At 37.2% G+C, this 15995-nt stretch overlaps 1 protein-coding gene across 1 annotated transcript in view; it reads right to left on the bottom strand.

Moving 5' to 3' along the window:
• ctbp2a (C-terminal binding protein 2a) overlaps positions 1-6122 on the bottom strand; it is a gene marked incomplete at its 5' end in the record, with an annotated part of 77242 nt that extends 71120 nt beyond the window's left edge. The window contains one exon of the mRNA XM_079832371.1: positions 5989-6122. The remainder of the gene's footprint in view (positions 1-5988) is intronic.
• Positions 6123-15995: the final 9873 nt, after the last annotated feature.

The following is a 15995-nucleotide window of genomic DNA, read 5'->3' as shown; positions in this document are numbered from 1 at the left end:
TACATAATCGTGATTTCAATATTGACCAAAATAATCGTGATTATGATTTTTTCCATAATCGAGCAGCCCTACAGTGTGAGTGCAAGTTGTGCAACGGTGAAATACATGATCTGTTGCATATTTACATAAAAATAACAATGGAAATGTAGTGCAGTGGAATGCATAAGTGTGTTCTATGTCAGCGAACCAAAGTCTGCATATATAATGTATATTACATTGAAACCTCGAAAACATCCAAAAGCAAGTACACGACAAAAAATGTGTAATGACATTAAAAAGATGTTGTTTGCAAACTGAAAATGAACACTACAAACATGCCTGATAACAGCTAACTAGTTGAAGAAAGATCTCTTTTCTAATAAAGAGTTTTCCATTAAAACACCATAGCCACCCCAAAGAACCAAGTTCCTTTAGGCAATGTATGCAATTTACATGATTTTATAGAAAAATATAAAAGTCACAACAGTATAGATATATACAGCAGGTAACACTTTACAATAAGGTTCATTAGTTAACATGAGCTAATAAGTAACTGCACTTATAAAGCATTTATTTATCTGTGTTAATGTTAATTTTAACATGTACTAATGCATTATTAAAATCTTGTTAACATTAATTAATGCACTGTGAACTAACATGAACAAACCATGAACAGCTGTATTTTTATTAACTAACATTAACAAAGATTAACTAATACTGAACAGAGGTGTCGGTCATGGTTAGTTCATGTTAACTAATGCATTAACTAATGTTTACTAACACAACCTTATTGTAAAGTGTTCTGCCATCCTACCATTTTTATCAAAATTGGCCAAAATGTTCATCACAAACAGGATTATAATAATCAATGAAAGTTAGTGCACACACAGTAAAACCACCCATGTTAAATGAACCTAATTTTATTTTGCACGGGTCAATCTAATTCTGCAGCGGTAGATTTGAATTTTACACTAGGAATTACCCCCTTTGTCAAGCACATAGCTGCTCTCATGTCTGAATGAGAGAAAACAGGAAGCACAGCCTGTAGCATTTCCTCTACAACCGACTCTGGCAGGAGAAAGCGTGAGATATCGTTTATGACAGGGCAACAAAAAACAGAAGAGGTTCACTGGCATTCACAGCAACAACACCGAAAATAGAACCTAAAAACTTTTACCTGCAATCATACATTATTCCGTTATTCTTTTCCACACCTCTTCATAAATTTGCTCTTCAATCGAAAACAGGGTAATCTAGTGAACTATATTGAATTGAATGAATCTTTTCTTTCAGACATTTGAGCCAGAATCTCATCACATTCTGATTGACAGCCAGACATGTCCCTGAGACTCACACGAGCTGCGAATGAAATAAAAGGTTGAATTTTGCGGCTCTAGGCCGATGCCATGTTCCAATTTCATACCAATTACCTTCCTATCAGGCGCCGTCAGACATCCTCTCAGTCTTCCTAACTCGTACTGTTGAGAAATCACCGGAATGCTACTTTAGCATATAGGCAGAAGAGTCCATAATAGTGTGTGTTAAACAAGGTATTAAACTGAGGAGAAATCATTAATATTCATCCACTCTGTACCGCTCAAGTGAGCGTCGGTCTTTAAAATTCAAGCTACACTCATCCACTCACTCAAAAACAAAAACACATTTCACTTCTGTGCTCAGCTCACGGAGGAATGTCAACATTCCCTGGCTCAACAAAACTGTAAAAAGAGCTACACTGGATTTCTGCACATTAGTTTATTATTGCCTCTGGGAAATGAACGTATGCTCGCATGTAAAAAGACAAAAACTAAATGCAGGAAAAAACACAGCTCAGCATATATCAAGCAATGCGTCTAAGGTAATGAATGCAGCTTATATGAAATATATAAATTATACTACAGGGCTGTTGAACGCTTGAATCTGATTTGTTGGCGAACGTTCTAAGGTGTGCAATTATATTCAGGGAAACACACGGCTAAAGTAGTTCCAGGCAGGTCTTGACCGCATTACAGATACCGGGACCGCAACCAAAACCCACAACGACACTGACCAACCAAAGAAATCTAGTAAATAATAGGAAAAACAACAAACTATTTCCATGTTCATTTGCAAAATTACAATTTATTGTGCAAGGAACGCACACTCTCTTTCTCCCGCTCTCCCACTCAAATGCACACACATACAGTACGGACACACACTCGCACAGAAACATGTTGTCAGCGCTGCTCTGACAAATTTATCAGTAAAATAGTCCAGCGACATTTTTTCACTAGCGAGGTAATAGCCGCGCTGTTCTTGAAGAAGATAAACTTACAGTTTCGCTGTTAGTAAAGACGCTGCTGCTGAACACTGTTGAGAGACACAGGTAATTCATTCACGCGCTCTCTCCCTAATAACTGCGTCTGTTACTAGCTCTAAAATGACGTTTTGGGAATTTTGGAACTAGCGACAGATAGTAGGTCCCAATCAGACAGAACGCGTTTTTGTAGCGAGATGCGCCTTTTTTTAATAGATTTCTGATGACAGTGAGCGTAATGCGCACTACTTATGTGCCCCAGGCGCCTCGCGTTTTAACCGCCTGCTGTGCCTGAAGTTGAAAAAAAAAATCAACTCTGAGCAGAAAAGTGCCCGATGTCATCGCGTTTTCCCCCCCTTGTCCAATCGAATGAATGGAGAGGCGGGCCTTCTGTTGTGGTGACGGTTATCTGACTAGACTGACAGGACAGCTGATTTGAGGGTTGCCTAGAAACACATTTTTTTTTCTAAATTAAAAAACGTCAACCAAAAGATGCAGTGCGCTGCACCTCGAGTTTTCAAATCTGAAAAACGCGTTCTGTCTGATCGGGGCCTTAGTCCTACACACAAGAGCAATTTAAGGACAAAAACCTGACAAATCTTGAAACACACCATCTGAACCATTTCTTGAGGTATGGTTACCGTAGTAAGTGGAATAATTGACTGCGGTTCAATTAATTATTAGAAAATAATCCGCTTTGTGCCGTGGCTGTATTACCGCCTCTGGTGTGCATTATTTTCTAATAATTCAATGGACCGGAATATATTATTCCACTTATAATTCAGTCAATTAATCCACTTATACCATAGCCCTTTGTTTATTATTCCTTACTTAAACATGATTCTCTTACAGTATGTAAAATACACTACAATTAAAAAGTAATTTTTTAAAAATAAATTAATACGTTTTACAGCAAGGATGCATTATATTGATCAAAAGTGACAGTAAAGATTGTTTAATTACATTCCAATTTTAAAATAAAGTTGTTATTTTCAACTTTCTATTCATCAAAGAATCCTGAAAATAATGCATCACAGTTTCTACAAAAATATTAAACAGCTCAACTGTTTTTTTTTAACAATGATAATAATAATAAGAGATGTTTCTTGCATCAAATCATCATATTAGAATGATTTCTGAAGGTTCATTTGACACTGAAGACTGGAGTGATAATGCAAATTCAGCTTTGCCATCACAGGAATAAATTACATTTTTAAATACTAACAATAGAAAACAGTTATTTTAATTTGTAATAATATTTCACAATATTGCTGTTTTTACTGCATTTTTTAAAAATAAAATAAATGAAGCCTTGGTGAGCAGAAAAGACCACAACCACAAACCGTTGAATGATATGCATGTGGTGATAAATGCATTGAATGTGAACCAAAAATATTGTATGCATATGCTGAATTTTCCATTACATCACATGTATTTTTCTAAAAATAGTTGAGATATTCATATAGGCCTGTATGACTCATATCTTTAATCGGTTTCATATCATGAAACAGGCATAATTGTTATATGACACCTACAATAAATGAGAAATATTTGGTGTAACATGAAAGCCTATACGGTTATCAAACAATCTCCAAACTTTTTTATACGAGGTGTTTGAATTCATTTAAATTATTTGAAGACTCCAAAGGTCAAAGTTGAATAAATGCATCATACAACTTGATATTATCTTATAACTGTATTGTATATTACTACCATTTGGACATTAATTTGACACACTCATCTGACTGATGACTGATAAAAGAAAACTTCCTGGTTGTAACACTGAAACATGCTTTTACATGACCTGGGGCTCTTATGAAATAATCAGTCAAATAATCTACATTGCATTCATTTATTCAGAACTGGGAATATATTTTACGCACCTGTCTGTCACAGGAAAAAAATATATAAAAATAAAAAATAAATAAATATAAATATAAATATAAATATATATATATATATATATATATATATATATATATATATATATATATATATATATATATATATATATATATATATATATATATATATATATATATATATAATATAATTAATATAATATAATATAATATAATATAATATAATATAATATAATATATATATATATATATATATATATATATATATATATATATATATATATATATATATATATATATATATATAGGTGTTTTCCACTTCTTACAAGTGGGATTTTACAACCCATATTACTGTGCATGGTTAGGACAACAAAATAAATAGGCTTATTAACTTTTAAAACGAAAGAGAGAATAATTTCCAAATTTTCTATATCCTTTGTTGTTGATGTCAGAAGGTTAGGCATCCAATCTAACTCTATAGTATTTCGGAGGAAATTCATCAGCTACTCAAATTAGATGGCATGACATGCAACCAAGTCACCATCACTTGATATCCAATGTAAAACCACTTGAGAAGCACTGATCCAAAGTGCATCTGTGGTCTCAACAACACAAACTCACACACTGCACACCTGAAGAACAGGATGCCATAAATATTAAAGAAGCCCTTTGCATTTTCCTGTCTGACTCGAATAAATGTCTTCCTGCTTCATATGCTGCCATGTATACTATGATTCAGTGTGTGATGTGCGAGCGCTCTGGGGGAGAGAGGGAGAGAGAGAGAGAGAATTCTCAGCGGGAATGTAATGGACGTGTTAGAAATCAAGGTCTCCAGTCATCAAACCGAAACATGCAACCAACTGAGAATACATAACTGCTTAGGAGTAACACTATGCATTATTTACACTTACATTGCATCCTATTAACCAGCAAGGACTGCATTGCATTTGATAGTTAAGCTTGGAAAAGTAGCATATACGTTTGTCTTTCGGGCCCCGGAGCCTTCTTGAAAGGGCCCTTGACAAAGCCCTTAGAAACAGCAGATGTCCTGGTAGGGAACATCTGTACACACCCCCTTTCCTCCAGCGAAGACAAAGGGGCATCTCCCTAAACACACACACATAACCTACACTTCTTAATATCTTGTTTTAACTCTATGATCTTAAATAAAAAAGGGATCATCAAAAAACACCACAAATGTACATGTAATAAGTTGAGCAACAGGACTAAACTTTTAAGCTACATCAAAATAGGGGTTGACTTGGCCAACACCATATTTAGGGGAGCCTTATCACACAGTTACCAACTAAATACATAAATATTATCTTCAATGTTGACTCCAAATGTGTATATCCTTATATAGTGCCCTTAAAACACATTCAACATTAAGAAAATGTGCTAAGATAGCACATATCAACAGTTTAATACAGCTAGTATACATGGTCAACATTGTTTTCACTATATATCAAACGAATACAATGTAACCAAATCCTGAAGAATCACAATGTAGCCAAAGATCAATAACCGAAATGTAACCAACCAAAGATGTTTCATTTCCAACTATTTCGGTCGCTGAGTGGCTCAAGATGTCCTCGGATATTAGAAACACACAGAGAGAAAAGCCCACCCATCCCCTCCATGTCGCAGGCGAATAAACACACACATGGACGGACACACCGCGCAACACCAGCCGCGGCTCCTTAAACCAACAACCGGCGAGTGCATCTTATATCTTACCTGGATAAACGCCTGTATATATTATATATGTATGGCGATATCAGGTTCATATATCCAGAAAGAATCAATCCGCTGTTCAAATACACGTAGAAGCGTTCATGATTAATGACTCACCTTTAAAATGCTACAAAACTTAATCCAGCGTGTCCCAAAACTGAATATCTGATTATGATGTTTGGCTTTAGGTGATTGAAATAACTTACAGATGTGGCTCAGTTTGGCTCAGAGCGAAAGAAGGTGGTTTACTGGGTTTTAAAAAAAAAGAGGTGATTCGGAGACTATGGTGCACTACGTTTCATCTTTTCCCCAGTTGCAAGGATTGAGATGTCTCTGTTTTCCTTTTCTTTTTTTCTCTCTATCTTTTTGAAAGAGGCGGGGCTTTGGACTGAGCGGACCAATAGCGGGGCGGTTAGCGCGAGACCACGCCCACAACGAGTGCGTTGTTTGCACTGGTCAGGTTGACCACAGAAGGCCTGTAGACCACTAGCATTGATTGCTATCTCAGTAGTCAAAATTCTCTCTTTTTGACCCCTGATATCGATTTTCATACTTAGATGACAGCAATGTTTGTCATCCTTTTTTGTCAAATTGGCCTATACTTGAATTTATTTTGAATTCAGTTCAATAATTAAAAAAAGAGTTGTTTCCTGTAAAATGACTTTTCAACCTCATTTAACAAAATAATGTGATAATATGTGAAAGTAGAATATAATAGTGTATTATAATTTGTATTTATTTTCCATTAGACTCATTTGATAGTATATTTTTCAGTATATCTGAGCAATATTTTGATTGAAGTTTGAGTGAATGCAACATTTTTTAAATTTTGTTTTACTTTTTTTATGTAAATATTCATCTCATAACTGACAGTGATATAATTAAGAGGTAAGTCAGTGGTTTTCTTGACATCACTCTGTTGGAGGTAAATTAATATTTCTTTGCTGTTTTTAAGAGTAGTTTATTGTCATTTCAGGTTAGACGATATAACAGATGTTTACAAGACAGCGACCTTGACATCATGTTGAGTAGCCAATAAATACAAACACTTTCACTAATTAACTATAAATACTGACAATAAATCAGATGCGTGCTACTCTATAGTGCAAATGCAGATATTGTAATTCCAAAAAATATAGGGCATGCAAAAATATGCAGCATAAAAATACAGTGATATGGGGAAAATATGTAGGCGAAGCTGGATAATAAAACACAAATGTGTTACGTCAGGGTTATTGGTGCATATGTTTTATCCACAGACTCTCTATTCTCTAGAAACTCATCATGAATTTTCCCCAAATTCAGCACTTTTATATTTTGCCTCGCTGGGCACAAAATGCTGATTCAGATTCATTTTACTCTAAAGGTTTGTCTTTGACTCTTTGCTTTACAGTACCTGCATGTATACACACTGATTTGCCTGTCAATAACTACTTTTCACTGAAACTTAGCTAATTAATTCAATTGTCTAGCTCATTTCCGCTGGGAATGATGCATGTTTGACATGGTTTGTTTTTTGCTCAACAGCCATATACATCAAGTTTGCTGTTTCTAGGATTAATTAACGTTCCCTAATGTCACATTATCCATGAGCTCAAGTGGATGCATGAATGGTGTTCATTAATGCAAAATACAAACTCAATGTGCTTAAGTTAAAAACGCGTACTTATAGAGATTCATACTTACACTTATTTTATGGCATCTGTGGTTGTGGTTCTATGAAGGATCTTTAAAGGGATAGTTCACCCAAATATGAAAATTGATTTACCCATTATTTACTCAACCTCAAACCATCCTAGGTGTATATGACTTTCTTCTTTCAGACAAATACAACCGGAGTTATTTAAAAAAAAATATCATTGCTCTTCCAAGCTTTATAATGCTACACAAAGGCTCTATATGGCACCAAAAATGGTTCTTGGCTCGTAATCATAGGGGAACCTTTTTAAGTGCTATATAGCACCAATTTTGGCGCTTCAGTGGTTCTTCAGAGGTTCTTCACCGGTTCTTTGACTAAGGTGATATATAGCACCGCTACCATATACAGAACATGATAAGATATGGTGCTATATAGCACCAAAAGTGGTTCCTCTATGATTATGACGAAGAACCATTTTTGGTGCTATATATAACCTTTTTTTTTAGAGTGCAGTGAATGGCGGTCCAGATTTTGAAGTCCAAAAAGTGCATCCTTCCATCAAGTAATCCAAACAACTCCAGCGCCTTAATATAGCCTTCTGACGCAAACCGATTGGTTTTTGTAAGAAAAATATCCGTATTTAAAACGTTATAAACTAAAATAACTAGCTTCCGGTTGACGGCCATACGCAAGTCGACTTACGCCAAAAGAGAAATGCCTGACACGATGTAAGACGTATGATGTAGGAGTATCGTAAGCTTAGACGCCTCTCGCGATTCAAACAAATAGGGCTGGGCAACAAACTCAAGCTTCTCCAACATTTCTCCAAAAATTCTTGTTTTAGACTTCTAATTCATGACCGGTGTTTTGTTTTGCTCTATCCTCTGCACTTCCGCATTCGTCAATTTTGCCGTTAATCGATGCTTACGGCTGTCTGTCGGAAGCTAGTTATTTTAGTTTATAAAGTTATAAATATGGCCTTTATTAACCCCCTGGAGTTGTGTGGATTACTTTTATGATGGATGGATGCACTTTTGTGGGCTTCAAAATCGCAACTTCCATTCACTGCCATTATAAAGCTTTTTATCTCCGATTGTAATCATCTGAAAGATGATAGTCAAGCCCTGTTTCCACCGAAATTACCTGGAACAATTTGTCCCAGGAACTCTTTTTCCCTCAGACCTGCTGCTGTCTGCATTTCCATAGCGGTCTAAAGTACCGAGAAGATTAGTCCCGTGACTTTCCAGAGCCCACTGGATTTCGTCCTCAGCAAAATAAACTTAATAAAGCCTGAACCTCGTCGTCGGTCCATCTGTCGTATTTTTTAAACTCCATTGTTGATTTGAATAGTAAACAACTCCAATACTGCACGCACCGCAACGGACTTTTAGGTTGAAATAAAATGCTGCGTGAACCAATCAGCGCCCAAGTCCCACCCCCAAAAGTTCCTGAACTTTGAAAAAGTATTACCTCGCAAGCAGGGCCGTTTTGAGGGGGAAATCTATACCCAGAACTTTATTTAGACCCCGGTTCCTGTGGTCGAAACACACAGAGCCACCCCAAAGAACCTAGTTCCTGTGAAAGTTCCTGCGGTGGAAACGCGGCTATATACACATAGGATGGCTTGAGGGTGAGTAAATCAGTCATTTTCATTTTTGGGTGAACTATTCCTTTAACATCCATGGAATCTTTCCAACGCACAAAATGTTCTTTATAGTGAAAAAGGGGGATTTTTATTTCCAATCATTTTTATTGGCATTTTGTTAGGACAACATAACTTCACATGCTATGGGAATTATCGTAAATCCGAGTTTCTTAGTTAACAATTGGACATGAATGCCCTCTCAAGTAATATTAACCACTGGGGGGTTTCGGGGATCATTTTGATATCCAAGTTCCAGAGGCGGGCCACAAACTTTAAACATGGCGGAAGGGTAGAATGATTGCTGCTGTGTTATTAGTTTTTTCCACAACCGCTACATTGTCTTGTCATTAACCTTTCATGCATGAATTATGGAAAACACTATCTAGATTTTCTTAAAGATTCTTTTTATTACTTTAATATGATGCTAAATTTGAAATCCATTTTCATTTTGACAAAATGCAGTTTAATTTAAAAATTATTTAACTGTCCACATATGGTGTAAAATGGGACAAAAAGCCACAAACGACAATATGGAACATTGTTTTTATTGTGTCATGTTATGTTATGTATATCAGCTCAGTTATGCAAAACATTAATATTACAATAAAACAACAATAAAACACATATTGTTGGAACTATTACGGTATTACTTATATGCAGAAACCTAATAGTAACATGGACTGGGCTTTGCTGGCACATACTCCTCATCACTGCTGTCACTGTCACTTCCACTGTCCTGCTGTCCCCTGTTTGGAAGGCAAAATGCAAATTTGTTGCGGTATGTATGTGTAAAGTTGCCATTTAATGCCGTAATATGTAATTTTGAATGGTTATTCGTTTTGAGTAATTTGTTAAATGTCTGTTTTATTACAATATAAGACAATTCAAAGCATATTTGCAAAAATAGAACAGATATACTAGCAGTTTACACAGAAATCAGACTTTAAGACTCCACTGTTGCATGACGACCACATACGTGGACAGTAGTTTTTGGTGTATAAAAACTACGTTTTACTCTAGATTTTTGTTTATAAAATACTAACATATTCATCATACTTTACTGTACATACTAATATTTGTTTTTAGCTCAATTGACCTGCTTGTATAAAAGTTTTTCACAGATATGCCTTTGGGCATTTGGCACATGGCTATCGTTGTCAGCCATCTTGGATTAATGATGTCATCAAGCAATGAATATTTGGAATACACGACAGTAGCCACTGTTACAATTTTGCTGTCAATCTACTGACACTGCCCTCAAGTGGTTTGGAGAAAATTACCATGATAAATGAACCCTAAATAGAGTTAAATTAAATGAAAGGGTAGTGCATATTTACACACACATTTTGTCCTCAAAGATGATGTGTTCGAAGCAGGAAAAATGGGCAAGTGTAAGGATGTGAGCGAGTTTGACAAGGGCCAAATTGTGATGGCTAGATAAATTGTCAGAGCATCTCCAAAACTGCAGATCTTGTGGGGTGTTCCTGGTTTGCTGACAGGGTCAATGTGCAGCCATGGGGCTCATTGATGCACGTGGGGAGCGAAGGCTGGCCCGTGGGGTCCGATCAAACCGACAAGCTACTGTGGCTCAAATTGCTCAAGAAGTTAATGCTAGTTCTGATAGAAAGGTGTCAGAATACACAGTGCACCGCAGACCAGTCAGGGAGCCCATGCTGACCCCTGTCCACCGCAGAAAGCCCCATGTGAGCATCAGAACTGGACCACGGAGCAATGGAAGAAGTTGGCCAGGTCTGATGAATCACATTTTCTATTACATCACGTGGAGGGCCGGGTGTGTGTGCGTCGCTTACCTGGGGAACACATGGCACCAGGATGCACTATGGGAAGAAGGCAAGGCGGTGGAGGCAGTGTGATGCTTTGGGCAATGTTCTGCTGGGAAACCTTGGGTCCTGCCATCCATGTTGCTGCTACTTTCACACGTACCTAAGCATTGTTGCAGACCACGTACACCCTTTCATGCAAATGGTATTCCCTGGTGGCTGTGGCTTCTTTCAGCAGATAATGCACCCTACCACAAAGCAAAAATGGTTCAGGAATGGTTTGAGGAGCACAACAGCGAGTTTGAGATGTTGACTTGGCCTCCAAATTCCCCAGATCTCAATCCAATTGAGCATCTGTGGGATGTGCGGAACAAACAAGTCTGATCCATGGAGGCCCCACCTCGCAACATTCAGGACTTAAAGGATCTGCTGCTAAGTTTTTGGTGCCATCTTGGACCTCTTCAGGGGGTAAGTGGAGTCCATGGATTTGGCTTTAATAAGTCCATGGATTTCCTCAATAAATTGGCAAGAATAAACCTGGTGTCCTTTAGATCCTGTTCTTTTATGACAACAAACACTTGAATGCGACAAGCTTGTAATCATGACTTCAGAAGTGTGAAGTATTACATTTCCGATAGCATGTGAAGGCAGCATTATTGCTTGCACTGAAATGGTCTATGAACAATGGAATGTCCTTGCCATAGACTTTATGTGGCAAGTGCACAGCCGTCTTTAGAATTCTCTGAATATTTCGAGCATTGCTGTTGAAGAGTAGGATAATTAGCTGGAGAAGTGGATTTACTTATTGTAAAGTTAATGAAAGTTATCATGAGGATTGTAATGTTTGAAGCGGATTTCATAACATATCAGTAGTCTGGAAAGATTTTAAAACGAGTGTTTCATTCATAAATCCGAAAGATCTTACCTTCATGCAGTGGAAATAAACAGTTACAGAACAGGGGAAAAGTTTGTTTTTATGTCAGGCGGTACAACCAAATAGTTGTATGGTGCACTCATGTACCGAGCGGTTTCCGAATGCAATCTTTAACAGTCAACAGTCGGCTTGTTTTAAGCGCGGAACACACTTCAATCATAGTTCCCACACAAACATATTAAGTATTCAGGTCCATTTTATCACGAAATTCAAACGATAAATGCGGTTTTGACGCTCTTTAATGTGGCGTGACTGATCACAGTTCAAGCGCGTGTGAACACGATCATCTGTGAACGCTATCAATCATCTCTTCCTAAAGAAAATACATGAATGAACATCTGAAGGTATGTTGAAGATACATTACAACTTACTGTCACGTATGTGGTGTAATCGCTCAATCAGTTCAACGGCGGAAAGACCTCAAAATAACTGCTTGTAAACAATGTCATGTAGTATCACATATACCTCAGGCATCACATATACCTATTAGCACCTGTAAAGTGATGTCTTGATTTGTCTTGAAAATGACAGCCACTGATTATATTTCAACAACGAATTGGAGAAAAAAAACTATTTTATAATTAGATTTAGAAGTTATTGCAAAAACGTATGTGAAGTTTACATGTTGGCATACAATGTGTTATATGTTGATTATATCTAAAAATAAATAGCAACTGAATTTAGGCTAATAGTTTAAGCTCTGTTGTTATAGTAATGTGCAAGTAAGGGCTCCCTATATATTTTACAGCAATATCTTCAATAAACTTTTAGTTATAATTTAATTCATTTAAGGACAGACACTTTTTTCAATTTCTATATATATATATATACTGTAGGGAGATCTACAAAATTTTCTCTGGATGATGCATTATCATCTTTACTGTTATTACATAGGCAGTTCATAATAAAAGAACCATGTTTGCAGCTGTGCCACCCTGACATACAAATTGCCTTTTCTATACTACTGATATTTATAAAATTAAGTTTCTATGAAAGGTTTCAAACCTAAAATGTAGTATTTAGTTTTTAATTTTTTATTATTAAGACACCATTTTAAATAGCTTTCTCGTCTGTTCATTTGTTCGGAGGGTCGCACCACCTGACATTTTGGGAGGTTTAAGATAACGAAACATAAAATAATACATTTAAATGTATTAAAAAGGTATTCAAACTAAATAGTTTTATAGATTAAAGTGATATATGTCATGCATTTATCAAATTATTTAAGGAAATAATGCACTTAGACACAAAAATATGCACATCATGTCATCGACCCAAACACAAACACAAAACCAGTTCACTCAAGTGCGTCTCGCATTTTACAATCACTGAGTCATTACTAGTGAAAATTTTCACTAGTAATGACTCAGTGATTGTAAAATGCGAGACGCACTTGAGTGAACTGGTGCAGCGCAGATACTGACTTTTATCATCGAACACTGAGTTTTTCTCTGTGTTATAACATCCTCTCAGACTGATCTATTCACAATGATGCACTGTACGCCTCTACGGATGTGAGCGATCTTTTAACAATGACTTATTCTAATGCAGCAGCCCTCTCCACCTCATTTGAATGAATATTTCATCACTAAGAAGGTTTATTCTGCGGTGTGTGCCGGGTCTCCTGCAGCCATTTCTCAAGGTTAGACAGAGTTATCACAGGGCCAAGCTGAAAAACAAGGATGTGCGGCTGAGAGGCAACAGTGAGCGATATCTCACAATAACAGCGTCAAGGAAAAGATGCTGTCGACTAGGAGAAAACACAACCGAATGCCCAATGAATTATAATGCCTGGAAATCAAAGGTAGGGTTTAGACAGCAGATGACACGCGTACGCTATCGTAGCATAATGCGGACTGAATTCATTTCTGCATTACAAAGAAGCATTTGTTTACACGTCTAGAAAAAAAAAGGCTAATTAGAGTGTAAAGATGCACTAATTATTTCATCAGAGAGAACGGTATATGGGCCAAATGATTTGTCTTGACCTCTCGTGTAAAACATTGCCAGGCTGTTTCATTAATTCATTACCTGGCAATATTAATTATAATGAGGCCAGTGAAATGAAGTGATTAGGTTGAAATGCCCTTAAGTTAAGGCTCTAATTCAGAAATGATTTATGCTGATTAATCTACTCTATTAACTGCACTCTAACGTACCTTGACATCTGACTATCCTTTCATAAATCATTGACGTTAAAACATTAGTTCCCATAGTAACCTAAAAGGTTTGTTTAAAGGTGCAATAGGTAATTCTCTACAGAATCATTTTTTGTTACACTGTGTGAAAGTCTCCTCATATCCTGATGGCAATCACTTAAAGGTGCAGTATGTAAGTTTCTGACTGCACTAAAGCATACAAATACCATGTTTGCAGATATTTAGGAAACATGCTGAGTTCACATACTCGTTTCTCAGAAAAACAATGCGACAGTGTAACAGTTTTGGGTTTTGTTTGTGTTCATGTCTTTGTATGCTCCTTGTCCTGTTCCTGTTTGTCACGTGATCCTGCCATGTGCTCCATTGTCATGTGTTTCCCTTGTCCTCGGGTGTTATGTCAGGTGCCACTGTGACGTGGCGTCTGCGCTGTCTCAAGTCGGACAAAATTTCTAACCGGCATGCACTGCTCAAAGTCAGCCGCCGATCCGTCTGCATCAAGTTGAACAAGCCTGTTGCCATTGTTTTTTTTTTAGTCATGTGTTCTTAGTTCAGTTCTGTCATTGGTTCATTGTCTTGATGGTTCACTTGCCGGTTAGAAATGTTGTCCGACTTGAGACAGCGACGTATGGCATCAAAGTACCGCGAGAGCGATTCGAGAGCAGTCGGCTAACACAGCGGTGCAGTTTCTCTAGAGCGGCTGCACCAGATTGCACAAACTCTGATGACGACACAGCTGTACCACGATTGGCCGGATTCACAGCATGACAGCGGTCACCTGTGTTTCGTGTTTATTCTAAAACCTTCAGCTCCACTAATGCTCACAAATCAGTTTTTTATAACTGTAAAACCTCTTTTCATGTAGTAGCAATGTTATATTGTGTCATGTTTATCAAAAATAAAACGTAGACCCAACTTCATTGATAGTGTAGGCTTATAGGCTATGTTGAACTTTATTCTTGTACAAACACACACTGTATTAAGCAGTGCACAAAGTATTACATGACAATAATGTCTCTGAAACATCCGTGTATTGACAAAAATTGCATTTATTTCACTTCAGCTGTGATAAAGTATGCAAATATAGCGTGAGCGTCACTGCGGGAAGCAGAAAGTGTCCGACTTCACGTCTCCGTTTGCAGCTCCTCCCCGCCTGCACGCGGCTACTCTCGCCGATCGGTTACATCCAGCCGCAGCCGAACACACCTTTTGTGTATTTAAACCCTCATGTTTGCCATGTGTCCCTTGTCGAGTATTGGTCCCTTTAGCCTGCTGTTGGCGAGTGTCTGTCATGGTTCAAGTCAAGTCTGTCATGGGTCAAGTCAAGTCTCTTAATGTTTCAAGTCATCATTGGATTCTGTTTATCACCTTGTTTAAATAAACTGCACTTGGGTTCATCACTTCAACTAGCCTCTAGTGGACTATCGTTAGGCCTACATACAGCCAGTTATTTTACTTTGAAATGTGTGTCCTGTGTCTGAATGTCCCTACCTAAAAAGCCTCTGCATCTATCTAAAAATCTCTATGAACGGAAGCACAGTAAAAAGCAGAAACATCAACTCATCAACTGTAGCCACGTTTCCATTACCCTTCAAATTGGGAATTGAAAATACGCCCAATGGAAATGCGTCAAAATTCACAAAAACATATATCACATATATCAAACAAATTTTTACACCGACATGAGGTGGTTTTTCAGCCAAATCGAAAAAGGAATATTTTGGAAACAGTTGGCAATGGAAACAGTTTTTTCGCATTTACCGGTCACCTGGTCCAAGTAAAAGTTGATCATTCTTTAAAGGGTTAGATCACCCAAAAAATGAAAATTCTGTCATTAATTACTTACCCTCATGTCATTCGACACCCGTAAGACCTCTGTTCATCTTCGGAACACAAATGAAGATATTTTAGTGGAAATCCAATGGCTCAGAAAGGCCTCCATTGGCACAATGCACAGTACACTCTCAAG

This window comes from Gobio gobio (genome assembly GCF_949357685.1).
Source record: "Gobio gobio genome assembly, chromosome: 13".
In the NCBI taxonomy this organism is placed as follows: domain Eukaryota; kingdom Metazoa; phylum Chordata; class Actinopteri; order Cypriniformes; family Gobionidae; genus Gobio; species Gobio gobio.
Note: the sequence above shows the minus strand (reverse complement) of the source record. Positions and strands in the feature narration are given on the sequence as shown.